The sequence below is a fragment of the Bombina bombina genome, chromosome 5 (genome assembly GCF_027579735.1).
Source record: "Bombina bombina isolate aBomBom1 chromosome 5, aBomBom1.pri, whole genome shotgun sequence".
Classification (NCBI taxonomy): Eukaryota; Metazoa; Chordata; class Amphibia; order Anura; family Bombinatoridae; genus Bombina; species Bombina bombina.
In genome coordinates, this window is record NC_069503.1 from 678,742,864 (window position 1) to 678,768,594 (window position 25,731).

The 25,731-nt window shown below is 36.7% G+C and overlaps 1 protein-coding gene across 1 annotated transcript in view; it reads left to right on the top strand.

The window, feature by feature from the left end:
- Window positions 1–16,909: 16,909 nt before the first annotated feature.
- LOC128659464 (cytochrome c oxidase subunit 4 isoform 1, mitochondrial) overlaps window positions 16,910–25,731 on the top strand; it is a 47,095-nt gene continuing 38,273 nt past the window's right edge. Inside the window, exon 1 of the mRNA XM_053713085.1 lies at window positions 16,910–16,968. The gene's annotated coding sequence lies outside the window, so the exon portion shown is untranslated. The remainder of the gene's footprint in view (window positions 16,969–25,731) is intronic.

Here is a 25,731-nt window from a genome sequence, read left to right on the forward strand (position 1 = left end):
ACACACCCAGCGGGTGAAACGCGCGTCGGCATTGGACAAGCCGACACGGAACATGTGGTCTGTGTGAACGCCACTGAACATAGACGCTTTGCAAACTAAACGCTAACGCTAACGAAGGATCTCCTGTAAGATGACTGTGGGGATCCAAAAAGGACTTTTTATCATCTACTAGTCCTTGGAATGTGCAGGAATGTGCAGGAAACAGGTCGTATGCTACTATAACTTTTGCCTGATAAATAGGCACATATGATCTGGATATCGCTACCCGGTTGTAAGGGTAAAACTGCAAGTCTCTAAACAACACCATCACTATGCAAAACTACTATGCAGTCTTCTACTTTGCATTTATGCTTACCATTCCTATCATGAACTTTTCATCCTCATGTATTTAAGACTGCTTGCACGAGACTGCCTAGCAACTAACAGAAATATATGCTACTATCTGTCCGTTACTCATTTCTGCTGAGCTATTTTCTATGCTTACGCTTATACTGTTTGCTACTTGCTTATTAACAGACGTATGTACATATTTTGAGATACATTATTAATAACTACTTAGATCCCATTAATATACCTGCACGGCATTAAGCCTTACATAATAAAGTGCCGTACGCAGCAGGGTGTAGTAGTTTAATAAGTGTGTCTCACTAATATAACTGCTCATATAAATGTATGTACACGACATTCACATGCCTTATATGTACTGCCCATAGTTACACTATATTTTCTTGGGCGCAATGTCAGTATCTACTTAGATCCCATTCTTATACCTGCCCGGCAATTAACCTTATACTTGAAGGTGCCGCTCGCAGCAGGGTGTAGTAGTCTGACAAAGGCTTCCTATGAAATACATTTACTCAACGGTTCATACAATGAGATATCTCTGTCTGACATGATAAAACACAGCAGATTAAGCTATCTGCTGTAATATTGGTATACCTTTTGAAACTCTTTGTCAGTATATGTACTATGTTCAAGCATTCACACTAACCCCTGACCGGTCAGGTTTGTATTATAATTTTGTGTTTATATTTTTTCTTTTGTATGTACAATTTTTGGTCCATAGTATTTAGACATATTGTATCTGTTTTTTAAACAATATGTCTCGCTAAATAAATAAATGCTAGAGATTGTCCTCTCTTGTGGCCACGTAAGTTTATTTTTTGGATACTCCCCATTTTACTTTATTGAGCTAAATAAAATACTTTTTGAAAAGAGTGCTGAATTCCCTGTCTTTCATCCTGATATACCTGGCTCAGGATTTCTTCTCTGTCTTAAACCCATATAATCTATTCTAAGGGTCTGCACCACATTACTGTTATATTTAAGGCCATACCAGTATTTGATTATGAACTGGTGGGTCACTTTATATTAGCTCACAGCAGCTGCGTCCCCTCCGTCATTTCCCCTATATATATATATATATATATATATATATATATATTTATATATATAATGTAACCTCTGTAATTAGTACTAGATGAGCAAAAGGGGATGAGAAGGGCCATCCCTGATATCCCACTTCCGGAGGCATGTAGAGGCATACAGATATAGTGCGGTCTTGCCAGCAAGACCTGCGCTATAAACAAGCCTGATGAAGAGGGCTTGTTAAAGACCGCCAATGTACCCTGTATATCGGTGGCTGTTAAGGTATTAATTTAGTTTACACAAAGCTTAAGCACACTGCTTACTGGAAAAGGACATAAACGTTACATATATATGCTGTTTTGCAATCAAATTATGATAAAAACATGTCTACTACCTACACAAATGTTTACATGATAACAATATACAGAGTAATATAATATAATATTATATATATATATAGTTATTCTGTAGCTTTTATTTACATTATTATTATATATATCAAGTAAAACGTGTGTGTCTCTGTGTAAAACAGGATGTTAGAGCATTGTTTTCTGCTAACTACAAGCTTTTCTCAGAGGCGCTAATGCTGTTTAGGTGCCACTTGAGACTTATCATTCAAATGCTAATGTCGGTCTTGACTCAAATGAGATTTTCTATTTTTTTTCATAATATATTTGCTAGAAATGAAGTTTCAGGTGACGTGAAGTCCATGTAGATTATGTTTTTCTCTCAGTAATTCAAGTAGATTCTGACGTAATAGTACACATAACAGAGAAAACATTGCATCAAAATGTTTCAATAGGCTTTCTCTGAATGCAAATTGGAAGCAATGGCTGCATATTAAAGGGATGTTCCAAAGGAAATATTATAAGTACAAACTTGTTGTCTAATGTCATAAACATTGCAACTCCTAAGCAGAACACTGTGGAATGATCTCTCTGCTGTGCAATTGTTGCAGCTCCCAAAAACATGGTAGGCTCCAATCACTAATGCAAAACATGTCAGATGTTCTTACTTTTGCACAGTTTCATATGAGACCTCTTCAACTTTTCCTCCTTAGACAATGGTGCAAACAGTTTCACTCAACTATCTCATTGAAACCTATGATATCAGAATCTCTCTTCTCTTGGATAGTTTTCCAAACTGTTTCACTGGGGGCATCCTTTATTCCATCAACTTGGGAAATAAAGTCTGCAGATGCCATTCTCTTGGATTGGGGTTCAGTCTTGGGGCCCAGGAGTTTAGTTTCCTCATGAGGCAAGGTTACCAATAATTATCTTGGACATGTAATCTTTATGTCAATTTAAAGCTATCCTCCTTTGAAAGCAGAAACTTAACCCAGTTTTCATTAAAACAATGTTACAGCAGTTCCTTAGCAATGAAGGAAGTCTGAAAGTTTTTTTATTGGTCACAGAAACACAGCCCTTGCTAATATAGCCTACGGTGCTTGTACTATCTGGTAATAACTCTGTTAATTACCAACATGATACAAGCCCCACTGGTGCACAGATCAGCTGTAGTATTTAAAATGCTGGTACACTGAGAATATCTAGCTATGCTTTACATGCACATGCAGAGAAAAATGTTAACACTAAAACAGTGATAACTTTTACTAGAAGCATTTTTACCAAAACATGTATATTGCAAATGCTTCTTATCAGATGTGTAATTCATCTATGTGCATTTACATTTTGACCCTTTAACAAAAAAACGAATCATAAAAAATGAGGTAGCCTTGTCAGCTATAAAATAGTGAGACGCGAATGTGAGACAAGGTACTTCACAGGGAAATCTTGTCTTTATGAATTCTGCATGCTTTAAAAAAGGTGAAAAACCTTAAAGGGACACTGAACCCAAAATTTTTCTTTTGTGATTCAGATAGAGCATGCAATTTTAAACAACTTTCTAATTTACTCCTATTATCAATTTTTCTTGGTTCTCTTGCTATGTTTATCTGAAAAAGAAGGTATCTAAGCTAAGGAGACAGCCAATTTTGGTTCAAAACACTGGACAGCACTTGTTTATTGGTGGGTGAATTTATCCACCAATCAGCAAGAACAACCCAGGTTGTTCACCAAAAATGGGCTGCATCTAAACTTACATTCTTTCTTGCTTCAACTTACTTGCTTTTCAAATAAAGATACCAAGAGAATGAAAAAAAAATCTGATAATAGGAATAAATTAAAAAGTTGCTTAAAATTGCATGCTCTATCTAAATCACGAAAGAAAAAAATGCGGGTTCAGTGTCCCTTTAAGCACATCTCTAGAACATCCTCAAATGCTCATGGTCAGCACCTTCTCATGTTTGTGAGGTTTTCTGACACAATTCTTGTTCTATCCAGTGAGACTACTTTGCCATAATAAAACAAACATTTTACAAATACCAACATTTACAAAACATGCTTTGGAAATGTGTATCCTGAGTGTTGCCTTTGCAATTATTGTTTTCCTGCGTTTCTAAGTAGCTGAAACAAGGCTCACTGAATTTTGAACATGATCTCCTCTGAACAAAGAGGCCCATTTGGCGGCCTAACGAGCACCTGTGAATCAATCCCAATAAATTAAAAGATTTGAGCCAATAAATTGAAAAAGACATGATTTCATATGCTTTCAGCTTTCGTGATTAAATGGACAGTGTACTATAAAGCTGTTTTTACTTTTGCATGATGTACCAAGTCCACGGATTCACCCTTACTTGTGGGATATTGTCCTTCCTAACAGGAAGTAGCAAAGAGAGCACCACAGCAGAGCTATCTATATAGCTCCCCCCTTAACTCCACCCCCCAGTCATTCTCTTTGCTGGCTCTAAGCTGGAAGGGTAAAGAGAAGAGGTGTTAAACTGTTAGTTTTTATTTTATCTTCAATCAAGAGTTTGTTATTTTTAAATGGTACCGGTGTTGTACTATTTGCTCTCAGGCAGGACATAGATGAAGATTTCTTCCTGGAGGATGATGATCTTAGCATTTGAAACTAAGGTCCACTGCTGTTCCCACAGAAGCTGAGGAGTAAAGGAAAACTTCAGTGTGAGGAACGGTTTCTTGCTTTACAGCAATGAGGTATGTTCAGTCATTTTTTCTGCAGAGACTGTGTTAACTCAGAAAGGCTGACAGTTTTCCCGTTAGGGGAAGGGTAAAGGAAAGGAAAGGCATTACTAGTTTACATACAGGGCTAATCTTATGGGCACTCAGTTTGTGTATAATATATTGGGCAAACGTTTGTGTCTTCTGGGAGTACAGTCTTTATTTTTATGGGACTTATGTTTGAGGGTACACTTGGCTTATTTAAGGGGTTTTATAACCCACATGGCTTTCAAGAAAAGCTTTTTGTGTAGGCCCCAGCAACATCGAGTGAGAGGGGCGGGGCCTATTTTCACACCTCAGTGCGCACTTAGTTGATGCAGGCAAGCAGCAAGCAAAGTCCTCAGAGGTCCTGGAACTCTTCTGGGGCCCAATCGAAGCTTTATTCCCACAGAATCATTCCCTAAGGGCAGGTAGGGCCACAGCAGAGCTGTGGCAAGGTGCTGACAGGTTTTTTTGTACCGGTTTTAGACATTTGTCATTCGGTTTTTTTCATTTGGGGGTATATTGCTTAGATATTTGTGGTGCAATCTTACTATACCTTAGTGGGTGTACTGTAAAAATTTCGGAAAATTTGAGGCAATTTTAAGCATTTTTGCAGTTTCTGTATGTCTTTTTTTCTCTTAAAGGCACAGTACCGTTTTTGAAAATTGTGTTTTTTTCATTAAATAAAGTGTTTTTCCAAGCTTGCTTGTCTCATTACTAGCCTGTTCAACATGTCTGACCTAGAGGACACTCATTGTTCAATTTGTTTAGAAGCCATTGTGGAACCCCCTCTTAGAATGTGTCCCACTTGTACTGATATGTCTATGAATTGCAAACAGCATATTTTGACTTATAAGAGTTTGGCATTGGATGATTCTCAGACAGAAGGAAATCTGGTTTTGCCATCTAGTTCTCCCCATGTGTCACAACCAATAGCGCCCGCTCAAGAGACGCCAAGTACTTCTAGTGCGTCTAATTCTTTCACCTTGCAAGATATGGCCTCAGTTATGAATACTACCCTCACAGAGGTTTTATCTAAACTGCCAGGGTTGCAAGGGAAGTGCAGTAGCTCTGGGTTAAGAACAAGTGCTGAGCCTTCTGATGCTTTAGTTGCCGTATCCGATACTCCCTCACAATGTTCTGAGGTAGGGATGAGGGATTTGCTATCTGAGGGAGAGATTTCTGATTCAGGAAGGTTACTCCCTCAGACAGATTCAGATATGACGGCATTTAAATTTAAGCTAGAACACCTCCGTTTTTTGCTCAGGGAGGTTTTAGCGACTCTGGATGATTGTGACCCTATTGTAGTTCCAGAGAAATTGTGTAAAATGGACAAATATCTAGAGGTTCCTGTTTACACTGATGTTTTTCCGGTCCCTAAGAGGATTTCGGACATTGTTACTAAGGAGTGGGATAGACCAGGTATTCCGTTCGCTCCCCCTCCTGTTTTTAAAAAAATGTTTCCCATTCCTGACACCATGAGGGACTCATGGCAGATGGTCCCTAAGGTGGAGGGAGCTATTTCTACTTTAGCTAAGCGTACAACTATACCTATTGAAGACAGTTGTGCTTTCATTGATCTTATGGATAAAAAATTAGAGGGTCTCCTCAAGAAAATTTTTGTTCATCAAGGTTTTCTTCTTCAACCCATAGCGTGCATTGTTCCTGTAACCACTGCAGCTGCTTTTTGGTTTGAGGCTCTAGAAGAGGCTCTTCAGGTGGAGACCCCACTAGATGATATTCTGGACAGAATTAAGGCTCTTAAGCTAGCTAATTCTTTTATCACAGACGCCGCTTTTCATCTCGCTAAGTTAGCGGCAAAGAATTCAGGTTTTGCCATTTTAGCGCGTAGAGCGTTATGGCTTAAGTCCTGGTCGGCTGATGTGTCATCAAAATCTAAGCTTTTGACCATCCCTTTCAAAGGTAAGACCCTATTCAGGCCTGCTCTGAAAGAGATAATTTCAGACATCAGGTCATGCCCTTCCCCAAGATAAGTCAAATAAGACAAGGACCAAACAAAATAATTTTCGTTCCTTTCGAAAATTCAAGAGTGGTCCCGCTTCCTCTTCCCCTGCTGCAAAGCAAGAGGGGAACTTTGCCCAATCCAAACGAACCTGGAGACCTAACCAGGCTTGGAACAAGGGTAAACAGGCCAAAACGCCTGCTGCTGCCACTAAGACAACATGAAGGGGTAGCCCCCGATCCGGAACCGGATCTAGTAGGGGGCAGACTCTCTCTCTTTGCTCAGGCCTGGGCAAGAGACATTCAGGACTCCTGGGCCATAGAAATTGTAACCCAGGGGTATCTTTTAGATTTCAAAGATTCTCCTCCAAAGGGGAGATTCCATCATTCTCAATTGTCTGTAGACCAGACCAAAAGAGAGGTGTTCTTATGCTGTGTAGAAGACCTTTTTACCATGCAATTGATCTGCCCAGTTCCAAAAGCAGAACAGGGACAAGGTTTCTACTCCAAAAGAGGGAACCTTCAGACCAATTCTAGATCTCAAGATCCTAAACCATTTCCTAAGAGTTCCATCCATCAAGATGGAGACCATTCGGACTATTTTACCAATGATCCAGGAGGGTCAATATATGACCACCGTGGATCTAAAGGATGCGTATTTCCACATTCCTATCCACAAAGATCATCACCAATTTCTAAGGTTTGCCTTTCTGGACAGGCATTACCAGTTTGTGGCTCTTCCCTTCGGGTTGGCCACGGCACCAAGAATCTTAACAAAAGTGCTAGGGTCCCTGCTGGCGGTCCTAAGACCGCGGGGCATTGCAGTGGCGCCTTATCTAGACGACATCTTAATTCAAGCGTCGACTTTCCAACTAGCCAAGTCTCATATGGGCTTAGTGTTGGCCTTTTTAAGATCTCATGGGTGGAAGGTGAACGTGAAAAAGAGTCTCTCTTATTCCTCTCACAAGAGTCCCATTCCTGGGAACTCTGATAGATTTGGTGGACATGAAAATTTTTCTGATGGAGGTCAGGAAATCAAAGACTTTAACCACCTGCCGAGCTCTTCATTCCATTCCTCGGCTGTCAGTATGGAGGTAATCGGGCTTATGGTAGCGGCAATGGACATAGTTTCATTCACTCGCTTGCATCTCAGACCACTGCAACTGTGCATGCTCAAACAGTGGAATTGGGATTATGCAGATTTATCTCCTCAGATAAATCTGGATCAAGAGACTCTCTTCTTTGGTGGTTGTCACAGGATCACCTGTCCAGGGGAATGTGTTTCCGCAGGCCAGCGTATGTTATAGTGATGACGGACGCCAGCCTACTGGGCTGGGGTGCAGTCTGGAATTCCCTGAAAGCACAGGGTTTGTGGACTCAGGAGGAGGCCCTCCTACCGATAAATATTCTGGAATTAAGAGCGATATTCAATGCTCTTCAGGCGTGGCCTCAGCTGGCTTCGGCCGGATTCATCAGGTTTCAATCGGATAACATCACGACTGTAGCTTATATCAATCATCAGGGGGGAACAAGGAGTTCCTTGGCGATGATAGAAGTTTTCCAGGATAACCTGATGGGCAGAGACTCACTCTTGCCATCTATCAGCGATCTACATCCCAGGGATAGAGAACTGGGAGGCAGATTTTCTAAGTCGTCAAACTTTTCATTCGGGGGAGTGGGAGCTCCATCCGGAGGTGTTTGCTCAACTGGTTCAGCTATGGGGCACACCAGAATTGGATCTGATGGTGTCTCGTCAGAACGCCAAACTTCCTTGTTACGGATCCAGGTCCAGAGATCCTCAGGCAGTACTGATAGATGCTCTAGCAGTATCCTGGTCATTCAACCTGGCTTATGTGTTGCCACCATTTCCTCTCCTTCCCCGTTTGATTGCAAGAATCAAACAGGAGAGAGCTTCGGTGATTTTGATAGCACCTGCATGGCCACGCAGGACTTGGCATGCAGACCTGGTGGACATGTCATCTCTACCACCATGGACTCTGCCACTGCGACAGGACCTTCTAATTCAAGGTCCGTTCAAGCATCCAAATCTAATTTCACTGCGACTGACTGCTTGGAAATTGAACGCTTGATTTTATCAAAGCGGGGTTTCTCTGAGTCGGTCATAGATACCTTGATTCAGGCTCGAAAGCCTGTCACCAGGAAAATCTATCATAAGATATGGCGTAAATATCTTTCTTGGTGCGAATCCAAAGGCTACTCATGGAGTAAGATCAGGATTCCTAGGATTTTGTCCTTTCTTCAAGAAGGATTGGAGAAAGGATTGTCAGCTAGTTCCTTAAAGGGACAGATATATGCTTTGTCTATCCTATTGCACAAGCGTCTGGCTGATGTTCCAGAGGTTCAGGCTTTTTGTCAGGCTTTAGTTAGAATCAAGCCTGTGTTTAAACCTGTTGCTCCGCCATGGAGTCTAAATTTAGTTCTTAAAGTTCTTCAGGGGGTTCCGTTTGAACCCATGCATTACATAGATATTAAGCTTCTATCTTGGAAAGTTCTTTTTCTAGTTGCTATCTCTTCAGCTCAAAGGGTTTCTGAACTATCTGCATTACAATGTGACTCGCCTTATCTTGTTTTCCATGCTGATAAGGTGGTTTTGCATACCAAACCTGGGTTCCTCCCTAAGGTTGTTTCTAACAGAAATATCAATCAGGAAATTGTTGTTCCTTCTCTGTGTCCTAATCCTTATTCTAAGAAGGAACGTCTGTTGCACAACTTGGACGTGGTTCGTGCTTTGAAGTTTTGAGGTCAAAAGGCTACGACTACCTCTCTTTCCTTTTGGCTGAAAAGCATCATCCGTTTGGCTTATGAGACTGCTGGACAGCAGCCTCCTGACAGAATTACAGCTCACTCCACTAGAGCGGTGGCTTCCACATGGGCTTTTAAAAATGATGCTTCTGTTGAACAGATTTGTAAAGCTGCGACTTGGTCTTCGCTTCATACCTTTTCCAAATTTGACAAATTTGATACTTTTGCTTCTTCGGAGGCTATTTTTGGAAGAAAGGTTTTGCAAGCAGTGGTGCCTTCCGTTTAGGTTCCTGTCTTGCCCCTCCCTTCATCCGTGTCCTAAAGCTTTGGTATTGGTATCCCACAAGTAAGGATGAATCCGTGAACTCGGTACATCATGCAAAAGAAAACAAAATTTATGCTTACCTGATAAATTTCTTTCTTTTGCGATGTACCAAGTCCACGGCCCGCCCTATCTATTCAAGACAGGTGGTAATTTTTATTACAAACTTCAGTCACCTCTGCACCTTATAGTTTCTCCTTTTTCTTCCTTTGCCTTCGGTCGAATGACTGGGGGGTGGAGTTAAGGGGGGAGCTATATAGACAGCTCTGCTGTGGTGCTCTCTTTGCTACTTCCTGTTAGGAAGGACAATATCCCACAAGTAAGGATGAATCTGTGCACTCGGTACATCGCAAAAGAAAGAAATTTATCAGGTAAGCATACATTTTGTTTTTTATTAATGTGTTTCCAAATATGTGTTAAACCAGCTGCAGAGTATAAAACAAATGGGGGCCTATCTATCAAGCTCTGTATAGACCGCTGCTCCTTAACCTGTCCGCCTGCTCTGAGGTGGCGGACAGACATCACCGCAATTCAACCCGATCGAATACAATCGGGTTGATTGACATCCCCCTGCTATGGCCGCGAATCTGAAAGGGGTGGCGTTGCACCAGCAGTTCACAAAAGCTGCTGGTGCAATGCTGAATGCGGAGAGCGTATTGCTCTCCGCATTCAGCGAGGTCTGTCGGACATGATCCACAATGTTGGATCATGTCCGACAGGCCTTTCATACATAGGCCCCTTGATCTCCTTTAGATTTATTTTTGTATATTAAATAGTTGTCTTTGCACTTTGACAAATAATGACAAAATAAAGGTAGAGGAACTATTTGTAAATATTTTAATACACTCTTTCAGGTAAAATGGAACATTGGGAACACAGTAATGGAGAGAAAATTAAGTGCACTGTCCCTTTAAACTGCTTCCCCATAAATTGTTCATCTTTTAACATCTATATCACACCGGCAGGGCAATATACAAGGACGATAAAATGTGTCAAAGACTGCATTTGCACCCATGTGTAGATAGAATCCTAATAATCTAGTGTGAGTTGTTTGTAGACTGGAGCTCCCAGGATAAGAACGCCTACACAATTACTATTAATATTTCAGTACTTTGCATGTTGAGCCTTTCTATGTGCCTGCTCTGTGGTGAAGATAATTGTCTTGAAATCTAAAACAGGTTTTTACTCTAAAAACAGTTACACCTACGCAAAATACAGTCATCATCTCATTAAGAAAAAGAGGCAAACTGTTGTTTTTGTTAATATTATTACTACTAGTGAACTAAGTATCATTTACAAAGCTCCAACATGCCTGTAGAAAGGTACAGTACAAAACAGTTACATAGACAAAGGTTATGAGATTAAAACAAAAACAAATGCTGTGAGGACCATTTTACTATTGTAAAAAAAAATAATGGTCAATGTGTTGTTTGTACACAGACCATCTGCAATATATTGTTTAATCACTAACGTATACTGTACATACATATAAATATTATTTAATGTACTTTTGTCATTAAAACTGAACTAAGTAAATATAACAATGTTTCTGCTTAATATTAAATCTTATTTTACTCGTCAGGGAGCTCCTAATTGTTCTCATTGCTCTCTTCATAACAACAGTTTAAAGGGTAAGAAGCATTTCATTATATAGAGCTTATATATAGTAGATGGTTGGTAGTAAGCACTGGTATTTGATCTTTATATACTGTATGTGATGTTTACAGATTTGGTCATGTATCTCTGTAGAACAACCAGTTCCTGAATGCCATTTATGATTACTATTAAAAATTATAATTATAACATTATGCAGATTTATATGAAATTATTCATTACAAATCTCAAAATCCTGTATTCAATCACATTATATAGTCACCATCCATACCTGCTTGCTGGACCTTCTAACGGTTCTAGATTGTCTAGGACCTCCTAGTTATGCCCCTTCTCTGCATTCTCCCTTTACACTCTATTTGTCTCAGCCTTGTCCACTCCCAAAAAGCTCCACCATGATTGAGTGTAACCCACCCATAATTTGCCACAACTCCACCCCATTTCTCCCTAACTAAACCAACAGCCCCAAGCCGTATAGTCTCTGGGAATTGTAGGGAGTTATGTAACTCATAGATAATTTTGATTACTTATTGTGACATATCATCCGGCAACTGGTCCGAAAACTATAAACGTGTAAGAAGTACATAAAGCATTTAAATATTTAGCGTTTGTTAGGAGCAAAAATGTCCGCCAGGCTCCACCCCCTATTGCATGTATATTTTTCTACTCGCACATGTTGATTTGTGCATGTGCGATTTTAAATAGTTAACTGAAAAATATTAAACATGCACTGCTAAACTGTCATACAAGAAAACACATAACTGGACAAGAAGAAAGCTGTGGGCGGGACTTGGCGGCCATTTTCAGCTGCGAACAAATGATTATTTAAAAGTTTCATGTACTTCTTACAAGCTTATTGATGTGGAACCCCTTGCAAGATGGTTGTCTGTAACAAAAAGTAATAAAGGATATGTATTGGGTCTAGACTTTAAGATATTTTGCATCCATGTGTGTGTTGCAGAGACTTACACCCTGAGAAACACCTGCTTCTTGTAGTTTTGTGTGTATTTGAGTGTAAGAAATCCAGATCTGTTTGTTTGTCACATTTGAGTGACTCAAGTAGACATGCTTTTAATTATTACCATAGAGATGTAAGATAAAAAAAACTGCTTGAGGTTTAGGGGCCGATTTATCATGTCCGCCGCACATTGATAAATGCAGACAGCGTATTTATCATTGCACAAGCATTTCTCGTGAAATGCTTGTGCAATACCGCCCCCTGCACATTCACAGTCAATCCGCCGATAGCAAGGGGTGTCAATCATCCTGATCGTATCCGATTGGGATGATTGCTGTCCGCCCCTTCAGAGGTGGCGGACGAGTTAAAGAGGAGCGGTCTTAACGTCTGAAGGCTAGCACAGAATTAGCAGCTTGACGGGTTGATAAATTGACCCCTAAATGTTCTGATGGATAAAACTGGGGCCACTATGTGGAAATGTACCTGATAGGAGATTTTCTTTCCCTCTAGATTGGTTAAACAACGTTCTGCGGCATAAGATAATAGAGGCTGGGGCTAACAGGTGCCATCATGAAAGATTTACAAACAACGCGTCACAATATTCCACCATACTCAATGAAGAGGAAATGCATTTTATTTAATTTTGCCTATCATGAAATGACAACATAAGCATAGGTAAGTGATCCATTAAGTCTGCTGTAGACAGCACCATAATATAAATGCAACCAAATAATGAAAAAGAATGAGCTATTCGGCTTTCTTTATTCAGCCTATAATACATCAAACTTTTCTAATGCAGATGTATTTATAAAGAGCTTTAGCTGATATAAAGAATATGCTTGTGAGACTTGCAAGTCATATTTAATACAGAGAAGCACATGTTATAGAAATGAGCTGTAAATTCCGGCACAGCTCCCTCTTTATCTATAATTCCTGCACAAAGCTGCACATAAATACATTACATGCAGGCTAAATATATAATTCATGCAAATCTTCATAAGAAGGGTAAGGCTTCTTTAATATGACAGCCCTCACAATAGAGTCAGTCTTTGGGGCAATAAACAAATACATGTTATAGAATAATAAAATTAAAGGGACAGTGTACTGCAAAATAGTTTTTTTCCCTTACTGTGTTTACAGTGACTTGTGATACCAGCTGCAGAGTATAAAATGTATGAGAATGCTTTTTGTATATGAAATAGCTGTCTTTGTTCTGTGAACCTGCAACCATTAAAATGGGTTGAGCTTGCAGGGAAATCAGATCTTATTTTATCCCTTTCTGTACACACACATGTTTCTTTATATTATCTTTGTCTGTCTGTATACCAAAGCCCAATAATTAGAGAGAACAATTGAAAAATAACATTTTATTACTAATTTCTTCTTCCTTCCACTGAGAGTGTAATATTTGTCTGCTGGCAATGTTTAGACAGCCTTTCTTTAGCTTATACTTAAGTATAGAAACTTTCAGTACAGGTAGGGTTACCACAAGCAAAATCAGCTATTTCAAATGCAGATAATGATATGAAGGTAGATCAGCTATTTGTAAACAATTTAATACACTCCATCAGGTATAATGGATCACTGGGAACAAATCAAAGGATAAAAAATAGGGTATTCTGTCTGTGAGGGACTGAAGGGCAGTATAATCTATCATACATAACTTTGTCAAACCTGAATCCTTCCACAAATAATTTTAATGTAACTGGAAAATATTGGCAGGTGAAAAAAAATTAAAAAGTTGTAAATTTATAAAAAGAGAATAAAGAACGTCTACTACAAAGGAAAGTGCCATCTGGCAAGTGCCATAAACCCCCCCCCCCCCCAAAAAACATAACACAACAGAGACACACAGCACATCACAACAAAACACGTGTGTGACAACAAAAAACATGTCAGTTCCCCCACAAAATAACATGCAGCACTGACATTGTGTCAAAAATGCCCCACAATACTGACCCATAGCATATTACATCAAAACTGGTGCAGGAGGTTGGTCAGTCACGGCTCACGATTACAGAAGAGCACTAAGCTACAATGGTGGCATAAAATTCCATAATATTTCACATTGTTATTTTAACCCCTCCTCTTCTTTATCTCATTTTTGTAAGTGGAATCCTGTAACACATAAAAAAGTATTATCTTACAAATTCTGTCAGGTGACACCTTTGAGCTTTGGTGGTCATAGCATCCCCAGCACATGCTTAAACTACTCCCAAAGAGGTTTAGGATTTGGGTTTCTATCTGGTGAGTGCTAACCAAAAAAAAAATCTTGAATGATCTTCTTTCATAATGAGCAAAGAAGAATGAGCAACTGTCCCTTTAAGCATAAAACAGGTGATTTGTATCTAGGTTCTGAGTGATCACAAAGGATTACAACATCTAGTGAAAACTACACACATGCAGATCTCACGTCAACTAACACATTCCTAAACCACAAAAGTCTTCTCTAGTCTAACACATTTCTCCACCTTTCATAATTAAAGGGTCATTGTAAAAAAAAACACATGCTCTAATTTATTATAATATATCATTTTAAAACAAGCAACCCTGCATCTCTATGTGTTTAACCCTCGCAAATGAGTTAAACACATAGTAGAAGTTACACTCTGGACCTGCAGAGCACTGCTGGTCCTGAGCGGAAAAAGCCACCGGCCCAATCAGCAGCACTTGTCTCACGACCCTGCTGTTTAACTAGCACTGCTAATTGGTTCAATGGCACTTTCTGCTCTGTGAGTCCCAAGTGATACTTCTACTCTATGTTGAACCCTTTTTCGGGGTTAAATACATAGATGTGCAGGGTCAAATAGTCTTAGAATTACATGTTTTAATTAATTCATTTTTTTACTATAATGGCTCTTTAAGTGTACATTAATAGGAAAAATATTGTATTTAAATGAACAGAAATATGTGCAGCCTTAGCACAGTAAGTTATATATCTCTAAATTACAACCATAAAAACAGGTGTCATATTATATTATATTATATAAAAGACACATTAGCATACAAGGCACATAGATCATAGTGATCACCATCCTGTTTTTATTGTCTTTTATACCAAAAATACAGATTATAAATGATGTTTGAAATTAATTAGTTATGTATGAAGTATTAGTTAACAGAAATGCATTTTCAGTTTATTAAAAAAAAACTTCATATAAATATATTTATTTTTCTCAGTTAAACTTTTATTCAGAAAGAATAGATGTGTTGGTAAATTCTGTTAAGTCTGCAACAAAGAGAGGTCTTTAGTAATATAACACTTTTACATAATCAGTGAGAGCTAGAATACATGTGGTGTGCCAATTGTTGCGCGCGAGCAATGTCAGGTTTTTGCGCACAACAGAAATAGCGCTCGTATTGCAAGTTAAAAGTAAACATAGTCACAAGATTTAGGTCTAACGCGGTGTCAGCTTAGCACAGATTAATTATTTGTAATCTTAAAGTTCTTAAAATATTAAATATAAATATATATATATATAATAATAATTTTTTCATAGTTTATATTTAATATTTCAAGAACGCACTTTAAGATGACTAATTCTTCATGTGTGCTAACCCAACACCGCATTAGACCTAAAGTGAGAAACATGAAGCACATTACGCAAATGTTACATTCCTATGTTTTTAAAGGGACACTAAACCCAATTTTTTTCTTTCATGATTCAGATAGAGCATGCAATTTTAAGCAACTTTCTAATTCACTCCTATTATCAAATTTTCTTCGTTCTCTTGTTATCTTTATTTAAAAAGCAGGAATGTGATGCATAAGAGTCGGCCCATTTTTGGTTGAGAACCTGGGTTATGCTTGCTTATTGGTGGGTAAATGTAAGTCTCCAATAAGCAAGCGCTATCCATGGTGCTGAACCTAAAATGGGCTGGCTGCTAAGATTTACATTCCTGCTTTTAATATAAAGATAGCAAGAGAACGAAGAAAAATTGATAATAGGAGTAAATTAGAAAGTTGCCTAAAATGTCATGCTCTGAATCATGAACGAAAAAATTTGGGTTCAGTGTCCCTTTAACATAGAAAAAATTTAAAAAACATGTTAATGTTAAAAATATATCTATACCTATATATCTATAGGAATAGATATATAGATATAGGAATAGATATATAGATATAGGAATATATATATAGATATAGGAATAGATATATATATATAGATATATATATAAATATGTTTAAAATAAAAAAAAATTCTATATGTGAAGAACATCAGGTTAGCACAAAAACGATATGTGTAATGTTTTTTCTTCTGCACGCTGCATTGAAGTCTATGGGGAGACTAAGTTAACAAGTTCATGATATTCAAAGACCTTTGGTTAGCGCATGTCGCGTTTCGCTCATGCACAAACTTTTCACTTTCAACTTGTAATGTCTGCGCTACTCAACACACGTAAAAAGCTTACTTCTAGCGAAGCTTACACTCGATTGAAAGCACTAAATAGTGCACCACGTGTAATCTAGCTCTAAATGTGTATAAATGAAATAAAAAATGATTTTCCATTGCAGATATAGCTAAATGTAAAAAGTTGCAATGCAAAATACATTTGTAATGTGCAACATCTTTTGAAGCATGACATTGCAGCAGCTTGATATATATTTTAAGGCATTTTATGTGTAATATGGCTATCAGATAGCAAAACATGCCATGGAATACTGTATATTCAGCTCTGTAAAAATAATGTTGCATAACAGAACTGTAGAACAAAAAGAAAAAAAAACTATTTGGACCACTAAGACACAGAATCTTTTTTTTTTTTTTTACTATCACTTCCTATTGTGCTGGAGATTGGTTTGGCTGAAAGTCAACACCTACTTTCTGTTTGAGCTGCTAAATATATATATATAAGGACTAACATTATTCACCATTCAGTGCAGGGACTGAGGCACGTACAATCTGACACCACAAGCAAAGGTAAGAATATTTCATCAGGGGCTTATTATTCTGATATATATATATATATATATATATATATATATATATATATATATATATATATATATATATATATATATATATACAGTATATATATATATATATATATATATGTATATAAAAAACCTCTTATGTATATTTATTTATATACTATGTAATACTTTATTTTTCAGATATATAACCCCATATGATTGCACTTTAAAGTGTAGTCAAAATAGAGTTTTTTAGCTTCACTTTATGTGTTGTCTATATAAGCAGTTTATCAGAGAATTAAACTTTGCATACTTTGATAAATAGGCAAAAATACAAACCCGAGTTTCTAACTCCACTATTTATTTATTTTGAAATGATCTCTTGTCATATTTTACAGTAGTAAAGATAATCAAATCTAATAAAATAACTGAGTATAAAACTATTATCACAATGCATGCATTTTAATGATTCCCTGGTAGGGGTAATTCAAGGGTGTTAAGATTAAATATAGCAGAAATAGGATGTTCGCTTGCTAGGCAGTTTGTTTTTGTTTGAACGTTGCCATAAAAGGATGATAGTTTGTGTTCATTTACTAAAATGTAAAGTCAGTGCTGTTAGAAAGATTAAAATGACAGAAATAGATTGAACAGCTTTGTCTATATAAATTGGTTATCTTAAGTATAAGCATTTTCATGATGACTTATTGAGATGAGGAAGTGTAGCTACGTGACACTACACACACCAGCAAGGACGCTTGTCCATAACCTAAGCCTACAAAGAAAATTTTACTAACAAAACAGATAGGTTTGAGCCTGTGCAGTATAATTAAGAGCCTCAGGGTTTCTTGCACCATCACACAATGACTGGGTTACATTGTGGCTTTTTTTCTCTTATTTCATGGAAAGAGTAAGGAAGTATCTGCATATGTCACACCCTCACTCATTTCGTGCAATAGGAATTTTAAATATTTATCTTTTTCTAGAAAAAAAATTTGGAAACATTTTACCTCAAGAGTTGATTGATCACATGATAAATAAATGAAATTGTGGCAATGTGTGTAAATGCATAACTTGGTTAGCAGTGTGTAAAGCTTAATAGTAATATGATAGAAAGCAGTATGTGCATTTTTTAATGACTACAAAAACATAGTCTGAGCATGGGCTTCCACAAAAATGTTTTTTTGAAGGGAGGCCAAAAACATGTCATGAATATAATATCAGCACAGACAAACTTTGCCTTGGTTTATTTTTGGTGGAAAGGATTGTACCATTTTCCTGTCTACTTAATTTTATTTATCTTCACTTAGTCTCCAGTGGCTTATTTAATTATTCAACATGTTATATGCCATCTAGATGGTTTTGTTATCTCTCATTTGTAAGATAAAGCTGTTATCTTTTTAATAAAGTCTCATGGGTGCATACATTCCTTTTTACAGACAAAGACACAAAGATTCATCACCCTTCCCCTTTTATTTCTCTAAACATGGTGTTTTAAAATGACATAGACCATGTGATAGGTGTATAGTGCAGCCCTCCTAAGTGGAAACAGTAATAGGATAGTGGCTTGTGTTCTGACACCAGATACAATGCCTAGTGATTTTGCTGTTAAAGACTGCCTCTAATGTCAGTGCATTTTGACAGTTTTCAAGTTAGACACTGCTAGTTCATGTGTGCCATATAGATAACGTTGTGCCCACTCCTGTGGAGTTATTCAGCACTGATTAGCTAAAATGCAAGTCTGTCAAAACAACTGTGATTAGGGGGCAGTCTGCAGAGGCTTAGATACAAGGTAACCACAGACCACAGTAAAAAGTATATTAATATAACAGTGTTGGTTATGCAAAACTGGTGAATAGGTAATAAATTGATTATCTATTTTTTTAAACAATATCAATGTTCAAGTAGACTGTCCCTTTAAGGGACACTTCATTTAAAGGACTGTTAAATATAACAGATCTGCATAATCAACACACTCATAATAAGAACCAGTTCAACTAAATAACCTCCCTCTAATTAGAGGTGCTGCCATTTTGGAACCTAGGTTTCACTGCAGGTGTCTAAACTTGTCAGCACTGCAATATAGTGAAAGCTAGATTTCAACATGGCAGCACCCATGACTAAAGGGAGGTGGGGAAGAGCCTCAAAACTTATAAAATACATTTAGTGTTTAATATCCCTTTAAATTGAATTTCAGATGAGCAGTAATTTATTTTCTGACAAATTTAAAAGTTTCTGTTTATTTCCTTGCCCACAATGACAGACTCATACACATATATACTGTAAACTCATGCGCATGCTTCGAATAAGCTGGTGCCGGAGAAACTGTGAACATTAAAGGAATGCATTTATTACCCTAAACTTGGTTAGAAACGGCCAATTATCCTTCCAGCTGAAAGTGGAAATTGTCCTCTTCGCAATAAGAGACCACATGCCCCTCTATGTTCTAGACATGACAATGTCATAACTGCCCCTATCTGGCTTCAGAGGATATAAGATAAGGACTACAAGCTTTTGAACCAAGGATAATTGAGGTTACAACATGACTGCACCCATTACTTTATATAGCTTAAAACTTTACACTTATTTCTTCAATAATTAATTTTATATATATATATATATATATATATATATATATATATATATATATATATATATATATATATAAAATCACAAATAGCAGGGAAGGCACTCTCCGTCTACAACCACCTTTATTTTGGTATATATATATATATATATATATATGTGTGTGTGTGTGTTCATTTGTATGATACAATAAACTATTCTTTGCTTTTCATGCATCCTTATATTTTGCATTTATTTAGTATTTATTTTCACTGCTTATGTGCAGATATAAATGAATGTTTGCCATGAAAAGTGCATAAAATCTCTAAAACATAGTTATCAGTACATAATAACACCTACTGAAATACTTGAGCAAGTTGTATTATCATTTAAAATATAAAGATTAGAAATTCTTTAACCAACAATTATATATCTAAATAAATGATATCCGGCTGTAGATCTGTGGAATTTTCTGTTGTCCTTTTTTTTTTTTTTAAACTACATGATAGCTAGATAGATTAGATAGATAGATATACTTAGATAGGTAGGTAGATAGAAAGAATTAGATATATAGGTAGATAGATAGAATTAGATAGATAAATAAATAGATAAAATTAGATAGAAATATAGATATAATTTGATAGATAGATAAATAAAATTAGATAGATAGATAGATAGATAATAGATAGATAGATATTTAGATGATAGATACTTTGGATAAAAGAACAATTACATAGCTTATTCATTTATAATTGTATTTCCTCTCATTCTCTGTCAGCTAAATAAAGAGACAGCTGTTCTTTGGAAGCAGAGTACCATATAAAATTCTGGCGTAAACAGGCACTGCATATACTCACCTATTCCCTGCTAAAGTCAAGTTAATCATCAACATCATTTGTATGGAGCCTGCAATTTAGTAAATGTGTTGCTGCCATTACACTAATTAACACACCTTGTAAAATGACTGAAATATGAACCTAGTTCAAAGTCCTAGCGCTTTGTTGATTTCTGGGATAGGTTTTATCAGATGAGTTATGTCAGTAGTCTATATTCACTACACAAGATTTGCCTCAAGCTTTGGTGTTTCCTTAAAACACACCTGTTCAGGGCTGCATACACCCTGCATTAACCCATTTGTTTAATGTATCATCTACAATCATTTACCTTTTCTTAAAGTGTTACTAAACGTAATTTTTTTCTGTAATAATTCAGAAAAAGCATGCAATTTTAAGCAACTTTCTACTGTACTCCTACTATCAATTTGTCTTCATTCTCTTGCTATCTTTATTTAAAAATCAGGAATGTAAAGCTTAACAGCCAGCCCATTTTTTGTTGAGAACCTGGGTTGCTCTTGCTTATTGGTTTGCTAAATGTAGCCACCAATAAGAAAGTGTTATCCAGAGTGCTGAACCTAAAATGGGCTGGCCCCTAAGCTTTAAATTCCTGCTTTTAAAATAAAGATAGAAAGAGAACGAAGAAAAATTGATAGTAGGAGTAAATTAGAAAGTTGCTTAAAATTGCATGCTCTGTCATCTGAATCATTAAATACATTTTTTTCGGTTTAGTATCCCTTTAACAGTTTCCTTTTAACTGTAAATCATACACCTAGAGTCATTAGTGCTGTGGCGTATGTTGATGCATAATAAATAAATGATAATACTAATGACAGCTATATACTCTCCATAGTCAATAGGAACCAGTCGAGTGAGTTGCTAAGTTCCCAGTATCCAGTATCTTGCAGACAGTATAAAAAGATCTGCTGCAGCTCAAACCTGTTTTATGAGCATGTGCAACATTTTAATAACTTATATTTCCGTCTAGTTGTTAAAAACATTTGGACTTTTTTGACACTGATCAAATTATTGTTTTTGAACTATTGCCACTAGCTAAGAAAAAACCCAATAAACTCAATAATGTTTTATTGTTCATAAAAATAATGTAAGTAAAAGATGTTATATTGGAAATAACAGGAAATGCATATTTGTGCACAATGGATACTCAAGGATCTTTTGCTCATTGGCTGATGACAACTGCCAGAATACTGTTGCTCTGAGTTGTAGGGTTCTCCTGGATGCCTTAAAGGGACAGTCAAGTCCAAAAAAAGTTCACCAATTTTGCTTTGTTCTCTTGGTATTCTTAGTTGAAAGCTAAACCTAGGAGGTTCATATGCTAATTTCTTAGACCTTGAAGACTGCATTTTGACCACAAGAGGGAATTAGTTTATGTGTTTCATAGAGATAACATTGAGCTCATGCACGTAAAGTTACCCTGGAGATAGCACTGATTGGCTAAAATGCAAGTCTGTCAAAAGAACTGAAATAAGGGGGCAGTTTGCAGAAGCTTAGATACAAGGTAATCACAGAGGTAAAAAGTGTATTTCTATAACAGTGTTGGTTATGCAAAACTGGGGAATGCGTATCTTTCCTTTCAAACAACAACAATTCTGGTCTTGACTGTCCCTTTAATGTGAGAATCAGGTAGAACGTCTTTGTATAGATTTGGTTGCACATTTTGGTGACTGAGATTCTTGATCTTTACATTAAAACAGCAGAATAATAAAATAATAAATAAATCTTGGTGAACTGGCCTCTGTGAGTCTCTTGCAGTTCACAGATAAGATTGAATAATAGCATATTAAATATTACTACATACTATTTGCGATTTACATTAGGTGTTTAAGAGTGTAAAGTAAAACTGTTGATTAGGGTGGTTAATACTCTAATAAGCTGATTGTTTAGCTACTAAATGTCTGACAACAATTAGAGACAAGCCTAATTTGTTAGAGCATGTCATTTTATCACTAATGATGCAGCAAAGCTATTGTTTAACCCCTGCAAAGGTGTTAAACACACAGTTAAAAAGTAGTATTCAGGACGTGCAGAGCACTACTGGTCCAAAGCGAAAAAAAGAATCTGATCAAATCATGTGACTCCGATCCAAAAGAGTTGTGTGACTAGCGCTGCTTTGTCGCATTGCTAGTGATAAAATTACATGCTCGGGTGAATTAGAGCATTTAATTTTATTATTATAATGGCCCTTTAACATAAGATACATCAAGTACTGAAAAGTAAAAATGATTTGATACAAATGCAGCCTAATTAGTGAAATTAATATCTTGTGGGGGGAAAAAATAATATCTTGTGGGGAAAAAAACCCTTGTGAAATTCAAAAAGACCTTATACCCACTCATCATCACAGCCACTAACTGCAAGTTCAGATCCCATATAATCAGTGAAGTTGTATCTATTGTAACCAGTCAGTAATCACCATGCAGAACGCGTTCCATTGTCAAGTTGACTTCCATTACAAAAATCAGTTCAAAACACACAATTTAAACAGGAAAAAGTACATCCTCAATAAGTACAGATTTGAAGGGGCAGCACTTTGTTGTGGCTATATTTGTAACAAGCTTACAGTTATTTTAGAAGTAATTTAGAGGTATTTAATGGAACATTTTGCTAGGGGACTATAATAAGAGACAGCCAATTGAGCTTACAGTTTAGAGCAGAGCTTTCCAAACTTTTCATGTTGGCGACACACTTTTTAGACCTACATCATTTCGCGACACAGTAATTCAGTTGTACTAGCAAACATGAGGTTAAACTAACTTGTTTTAAGAGATATGGACACATACATAACGTATATAATAACAAAATTTATATACAAGTAACAGTATGTATGTGCAAGAATGGAAAAAAAAGTTTAATAACACCAATAGCTACTTACTATTTTAATGGAATGTATGTGGGTTATGGCTTGAACAGTTTCTGAATATTTAGTGGAATATTAGATAAAGACACTCACATTACATCAAGCATTTTTAAACTTCCACTTCCTATCCATATATCAAGAGCAGGAGCAGCAATGCACTACTGGGAGCTAGTTGCATAAAAAAAAAAACACTTTGACTTCTGACTTCCGCTCAGCGTTTAAGCTGCCACCCTCAGAGCTCTGTGAGTCTGACTGACTACTGCCCACGCTGCAAACACACTGCTGTCCCACTCACTGACTACACGTGCAGTCACGAGCCAATTGAGGAGACTACACGTGCAGTCAGGAGCCAATGTGCCGCCAATGGGAATAGTTTTAGTTCCCGCTAAGCTGCGCCAATAGGTTAAGATGATCTGTGACCCACTAGGTAATCAATCACGTGTCAACTACATGTTATGCATAGCAGATCTGTTGTCTTTAAGCACTTAGTATATATATATATATATATATATATATATATATATATATATATATATATATATATATATATATATATATATATATATATATATATATATATATATATATACAGTATCTCACAAAAGTGAGTACACCCCTCACATTTTTGTAAATATTTTATTACATCTTTTCATGTGACAACACTGAAGAAATGACACTTTGCTACAATGTAAAGTAGTGAGTGTACAGCCTGCATAACAGTGTAAATTTGCTGTCCCCTCAAAATAACTCAACACACAGCCATTATTGTCTAAGTGGAAGTGTCCAAATTGGGCCCAATTAGCCATTTTCCCTCCCCGGTGTGTCATGTGACTCGTTAGTGTTAAAAGGTCTCAGTTGTGAATGGTGAGCAAGTGTGTTAAATTTAGTGTTATCTCTCTCACACTCTCTCATACTGGTCACTGGAAGTTCAACATGGCACCTCATGGCAAATAACTCTTTGAGGATCTGAAAAAAAGAATTGTTGCTCTACATAAAGATGTATTGGTGTGTTGGGTTAATAAACTATGCGCTGTGGGGGTAAAAGCTAGGGAGTCTCGAAGAAGTAATCTCACAAACTTCAAAGTGGGGTTAAAATCTGGATTGGATGAGACTCTTAAGCGCTTGTGCTTAATTACCCAATAAGGAAAGATAGTCTTACTATGTAGTTGGATTCAATGAGATCTATTTATTTTTAGAATTATAAATACATACAATAAAATTTAAAACAATAGAAATTGATTCTTAAAACAAATCTAACTGGTTGGCCAACCATACAGTGTGAATAAAATGATATAATATGTTTTCCAATCCCTGTTACTTAGTGTGTTATACAAACATATCTGTATATTTGAATTTTTGAATTTTGGTTTAATTGCAGATATTTTTTATGGATTTGATATAGTGGACTTGTGAAGAAGTATGGTATCCACAAAGAATATTCGCAATATTAATTCTTAATTACCATATTTACCATATTCGTTTGTTTAAAGCTGAACATACATAATTAAAATAGCGTCAATGGTATCAACAATATAATTAAAATAGCGTCAATGGTATCAACAATAGTAACAAATAATAAAAGTGAAACAAAAATAAAGTGATACAGTAAAAATCGTATAAGTTATGAAAGATAAAGTCTTTCTGCCGTGATCGTTAGAGTAATTGTTAATTGCTTTTTGTTAAAAGCGCTGTTGTTAAGTCCTCCGTGGGGATAGTATGTGCGGGCGTGCTGCAACACGTTTTTATCTAATTGCTATATATATTGCGATTATAAGTCACTGTTAAGTAGTTTTGGTTATCTGTCCTTCACATTAACTTCCTTAGTTGGTGTAGGTATAATAAATCTTACCCGTTGTTTCTTTTGGGATACTTTGTTTCTGGTCTAGTTTCTTTTTGTACCCAATTCAATCTTTACTGTGATGAATGTGGATCGGAAGCCGGGATAGCCGCTGCCGGTGTTGTAGTGGTTTCAGTATGTCGAGTTGGTTTGTCTCTGCGATTACACACACTTGAAGAAGTAGATGCTGGGGTATTGTGGTAGTGTGCTTTAACCGTTAATCCTTTTGTCAGATGGCTGGGCTTTTTGCCTGGTTCAGGTTTTCAAAACCTCTTGAATTGTTGCGAATGTGTTCTGTTTAGATCCGTACTCTATTTGTTTCAGAGTATCCGATCTGCAGGTGTCCACAGGTTTCTTTAGGCCCAATTATTAGGTAAGGTATTTCAGTTGTTCTTGGCGGTCCTTTGAAAGGAGGACTAGGTGCTTTGAAGGTTGTTCTTGAACGCTTCAGAATATCTTTCAAGCGTATTTGTTGGTCCGTGGTTTCGGAAGAGAAACCCAACAGATTGATACACAACTATTAATAATGGATGTTTTATATCCTTGAACCAATACAATTGAAATGATGAATACCAAAAGATTAACCTGCTCTTCAACAAAAGATTATAAAAGAACGAACACTAAAAATAAATAAATTACAAAAATAGGAATAAAAATTCC